The following is a 5,816-nucleotide window of genomic DNA, read 5'->3' on the forward strand; positions in this document are numbered from 1 at the left end:
GCCTGGGAATTTGATAGTCCTCCATGGCTGCTATCTGCAAGGCACAGTGCCTCTGCACAAGGGAGCTTTTAGCTCTTGAAAGCTGTGAAATGGAAAAGTAGGAAATAGCCAGCAAGGCCTTTGCTACTGCTGCGGCAGACATGGAAAACTAAAAGTGGATCAGAATCCCATTCGGTGCAGGAAAAGGGCAGGAAAGCTTGTGCAGAAGCATCTTTGCTTGCTGGGAAGAGAGAAAATCAGCAGGGCTTCTCCTCCTAGCAAGCCAAGAAACCACAAATTGGAAGTGTCACCTCCTCAGATGGCTAAAGCACTTGGATGCAGAGCGGGGAGGTTTGGCAGGGAAGCAGGCCTTGGGGTGAGCGCTGTCCTCTATGGATCTATGGAAGTGTGCCTGAAGGGCCCTGACGAGCCTCCCGTTGTCCAGGCTAAAGCTCCCTCAGCACCTCCTCCTTGGCCTTGCGCTCCACAGCCTTCCCCAGCTCCCGTGTCCTCCTCTGCACACGCTCCAGCCCCTCAAGGACTTTCTGCTTCACAGGGTCCCACAACTGGGCACAGCACTCCCAGCTGTGGCCGCAGCGCTGCCCAGCCCAGGGGGACGCTCCCTGCCCTGCTCCTGCTGCCCCACTCTTGCTGACACAGGCCAGGACACCCTTGGCCTTCCTGGCTCCCTGGCCACGCGCTGGCCCACCTTCAGCTGCTCTTGACCGGCACCCCTGGGTCCTTTGGGCCCACGCAGCTCCCCCACCACAAACTTGCCCCTTTGACGTCAAATACAGCAGCCACAATTCCAAGATGTCCTTCCTCTTCTCAGCAACACAAGACAGCAGTCAAGGACTTGCAGCTTCACCCCCACGCGAGCCACTAATGCCATTTCCAAAGCTGCAGGCTTCATCCCAAAACGCAACCACAGAAACTCGCCCCTTCTGCTTTTTGCCAGGCAAGAAGCCTTCTCTACAAGGCACTTGCTTCCTTTGGCCTCACCCCACAAGAATAGCCTGCCCCAGCTTCATGGACAATGCAATCATCTCCTTGCAGCTTATCAAAAGCCAAAAGAGACTGTACAAGTGAAGAACTGCTGCAGAAAACTGCAGAACACTTCCACAAGCCAAACACACCTTTGCACAAAGGGAAAACAACTAAATAAAGCCCTGTGACCTCCAGCACGAGCACCTGTGCCCTTGGCCACGGCCCTGCAGAAGCCCAGAGACAGAGCTTCACTGAGCCAAGCAGGCAGAAGCTGAGCCGCAGCCCCCAGCTCTTGGGTGCCTCAAGGTGACAGGCCAAAGGCCAATTTCTAGCTGTCCCTGCCTGCAGGAAATGGCCGCGTCCTGCGGGATTCCAGCACTCAGCATCCTCAGCCAGCAACAGCAAGTGCTGGCTGCTCAGAAACTTGCAGCTCTGCCTTGCACTAAAGACAGCACCACCCACAACTGGCACTTACTCTCTTGGAAGCATCAGGCTCTGCTGTGACCACAGCTGCAGGCTCGTGGTCATCTTGCTTCTTTTGCTCCTCTTTGGCTTCTTCTCCAGGAGCAGAGGGAGCCGGGGCAGAGACTGCTGCTGCTTCTGTCATCTGTGGCAAGAGAGAAACATGAGGGACAGGCCGTTACCTATCGTTTAGCACCTCCTTTCTCCTGGCATCTACAACCACCTCTTTGAAGGAGAAATCATCAGCATTCTTAGCAATGGCATTCTAAGTCACTCCGGCCAGATTAAAATGGGCTAATTCAAGAGAACTCTGTTTGCCTAGGAATTTGATAGTCCTCCATGGCTGCTATCTGCAAGGCACAGTGCCTCTGCACAAGGGAGCTTTTAGCTCTTGAAAGCTGTGAAATGGAAAAGTAGGAAATAGCCAGCAAGGCCTTTGCTATTGCTGCGGCAGACATGGAAAACTAAAAGTGGATCAGAATCCCATTCGGTGCAGGAAAAGGGCAGGAAAGCTTGTGCAGAAGCATCTTTGCTTGCTGGGAAGAGAGAAAATGAGCAGGGCTTCTCCTCCTAGCAAGCCAAGAAACCACAAATTGGAAGTGTCACCTGCTCAGGTGGCTAAAGCACTTGGATGCAGAGCGGGGAGGTTTGGCAGGGAAGCAGGCCTTGGGGTGAGCGCTGTCCTCTATGGATCTATGGAAGTGTGCCTGAAGGGCCCTGATGAGCCTCCCGTTGTCCAGGCTAAAGCTCCCTCAGCACCTCCTCCTTGGCCTTGCACTCCACAGCCTTCCCCAGCTCCCGTGTCCTCCTCTGCACACGCTCCAGCCCCTCAAGGACTTTCTGCTTCACAAGGGCCCACAACTGGGCACAGCACTCCCAGCTGTGGCCGCAGCGCTGCCCAGCCCAGGGGGACGCTCCCTGCCCTGCTCCTGCTGCCCCACTCTTGCTGACACAGGCCAGGACGCCCTTGGCCTTCTTGGCTCCCTGGCCACGCGCTGGCCCACCTTCAGCTGCTCTTGACCGGCACCCCTGGGTCCTTTGGGCCCACGCAGCTCCCCCACCACAAACTTGCCCCTTTGACGTCAAATACAGCAGCCACAATTCCAAGATGTCCTTCCTCTTCTCAGCAACACAAGACAGCAGTCAAGGACTTGCAGCTTCACCCCCACGCGAGGCACTAATGCCATTTCCAAAGCTGCAGGCTTCATACCAAAACGCACCCACAGCAACTTGCCCCTTCTGCTTTTTGCCAGGCAAGAAGCCTTCCCTACAAGGCACTTGCTTCCTTTGGCCTCACCCCACAAGAATGGCCTGCCCCAGCTTCATGGACAACGCAATCATCTCCTTGCAGCTTATCAAAAGCCAAAAGAGACTGTACAAGCGAAGAACTGCTCCAGAAAACTGCAGAACACTTCCACAAGCCAAACACACCTTTGCACAAAGGGAAAACAACTAAAGAAAGCCCCGTGACCTCCAGCAGGAGCACCTGTGCCCTTGGCCACGGCCCTGCAGAAGCCCAGAGACAGAGCTTCACTGAGCCAAGCAGGCAGAAGCTGAGCCGCAGCCCCCAGCTCTTGGGTGCCTCAAGGTGACAGGCCAAAGGCCAATTTCTAGCTGTCCCTGCCTGCAGGAAATGGCCGCGTCCTGCGGGATTCCAGCACTCAGCATCCTCAGCCAGCAACAGCAAGTGCTGGCTGCTCAGGAACTTGCAGCTCTGCCTTGCACTAAAGACAGCACCAGCCACAACTGGCACTTACTCTCTTGGAAGCATCAGGCTCTGCTGTGACCACAGCTGCAGGCTCGTGGTCATCTTGCTTCTTTTGCTCCTCTTTGGCTTCTTCTCCAGGAGCAGAGGGAGCCGGGGCAGAGACTGCTGCTGCTTCTGTCATCTGTGGCAAGAGAGAAACATGAGGGACAGGCCGTTACCTATGGTTTAGCACCTCCTTTCTCCTGGCATCTACAACCACCTCTTTGAAGGAGAAATCATCAGCATTCTTAGCAATGGCATTCTAAGTCACTCCGGCCAGATTAAAATGGGCTAATTCAAGAGAACTCTGTTTGCCTGGGAATTTGATAGTCCTCCATGGCTGCTATCTGCAAGGCACAGTGCCTCTGCACAAGGGAGCTTTTAGCTCTTGAAAGCTGTGAAATGGAAAAGTAGGAAATAGCCAGCAAGGCCTTTGCTACTGCTGCGGCAGACATGGAAAACTAAAAGTGGATCAGAATCCCATTCGGTGCAGGAAAAGGGCAGGAAAGCTTGTGCAGAAGCATCTTTGCTTGCTGGGAAGAGAGAAAATGAGCAGGGCTTCTCCTCCTAGCAAGCCAAGAAACCACAAATTGGAAGTGTCACCTGCTCAGATGGCTAAAGCACTTGGATGCAGAGCGGGGAGGTTTGGCAGGGAAGCAGGCCTTGGGGTGAGCGCTGTCCTCTATGGATCTATGGAAGTGTGCCTGAAGGGCCCTGACGAGCCTCCCGTTGTCCAGGCTAAAGCTCCCTCAGCACCTCCTCCTTGGCCTTGCGCTCCACAGCCTTCCCCAGCTCCCGTGTCCTCCTCTGCACACGCTCCAGCCCCTCAAGGACTTTCTGCTTCACAGGGGCCCACAACTGGGCACAGCACTCCCAGCTGTGGCCGCAGCGCTGCCCAGCCCAGGGGGACGCTCCCTGCCCTGCTCCTGCTGCCCCACTCTTGCTGACACAGGCCAGGACGCCCTTGGCCTTCTTGGCTCCCTGGCCACGCGCTGGCCCACCTTCAGCTGCTCTTGACCGGCACCCCTGGGTCCTTTGGGCCCACGCAGCTCCCCCACCACAAACTTGCCCCTTTGACGTCAAATACAGCAGCCACAATTCCAAGATGTCCTTCCTCTTCTCAGCAACACAAGACAGCAGTCAAGGACTTGCAGCTTCACCCCCACGCGAGCCACTAATGCCATTTCCAAAGCTGCAGGCTTCATCGCAAAACGCAACCACAGAAACTCGCCCCTTCTGCTTTTTGCCAGGCAAGAAGCCTTCTCTACAAGGCACTTGCTTCCTTTGGCCTCACCCCACAAGAATAGCCTGCCCCAGCTTCATGGACAATGCAATCATCTCCTTGCAGCTTATCAAAAGCCAAAAGAGACTGTACAAGCGAAGAACTGCTGCAGAAAACTGCAGAACACTTCCACAAGCCAAACACACCTTTGCACAAAGGGAAAACAACTAAAGAAAGCCCCGTGACCTCCAGCAGGAGCACCTGTGCCCTTGGCCACGGCCCTGCAGAAGCCCAGAGACAGAGCTTCACTGAGCCAAGCAGGCAGAAGCTGAGCCGCAGCCCCCAGCTCTTGGGTGCCTCAAGGTGACAGGCCAAAGGCCAATTTCTAGCTGTCCCTGCCTGCAGGAAATGGCCGCGTCCTGCGGGATTCCAGCACTCAGCATCCTCAGCCAGCAACAGCAAGTGCTGGCTGCTCAGGAACTTGCAGCTCTGCCTTGCACTAAAGACAGCACCAGCCACAACTGGCACTTACTCTCTTGGAAGCATCAGGCTCTGCTGTGACCACAGCTGCAGGCTCGTGGTCATCTTGCTTCTTTTGCTCCTCTTTGGCTTCTTCTCCAGGAGCAGAGGGAGCCGGGGCAGAGACTGCTGCTGCTTCTGTCATCTGTGGCAAGAGAGAAACATGAGGGACAGGCCGTTACCTATCGTTTAGCACCTCCTTTCTCCTGGCATCTACAACCACCTCTTTGAAGGAGAAATCATCAGCATTCTTAGCAATGGCATTCTAAGTCACTCCGGCCAGATTAAAATGGGCTAATTCAAGAGAACTCTGTTTGCCTGGGAATTTGATAGTCCTCCATGACTGCTATCTGCAAGGCACAGTGCCTCTGCACAAGGGAGCTTTTAGCTCTTGAAAGCTGTGAAATGGAAAAGTAGGAAATAGCCAGCAAGGCCTTTGCTACTGCTGCGGCAGACATGGAAAACTAAAAGTGGATCAGAATCCCATTCGGTGCAGGAAAAGGGCAGGAAAGCTTGTGCAGAAGCATCTTTGCTTGCTGGGAAGAGAGAAAATCAGCAGGGCTTCTCCTCCTAGCAAGCCAAGAAACCACAAATTGGAAGTGTCACCTGCTCAGATGGCTAAAGCACTTGGATGCAGAGCGGGGAGGTTTGGCAGGGAAGCAGGCCTTGGGGTGAGCGCTGTCCTCTATGGATCTATGGAAGTGTGCCTGAAGGGCCCTGACGAGCCTCCCGTTGTCCAGGCTAAAGCTCCCTCAGCACCTCCTCCTTGGCCTTGCGCTCCACAGCCTTCCCCAGCTCCCGTGTCCTCCTCTGCACACGCTCCAGCCCCTCAAGGACTTTCTGCTTCACAGGGGCCCACAACTGGGCACAGCACTCCCAGCTGTGGCCGCAGCGCTGCCC

Source organism: Vidua macroura, chromosome Z (genome assembly GCF_024509145.1).
Source record: "Vidua macroura isolate BioBank_ID:100142 chromosome Z, ASM2450914v1, whole genome shotgun sequence".
Lineage (NCBI taxonomy): Eukaryota > Metazoa > Chordata > Aves > Passeriformes > Viduidae > Vidua > Vidua macroura.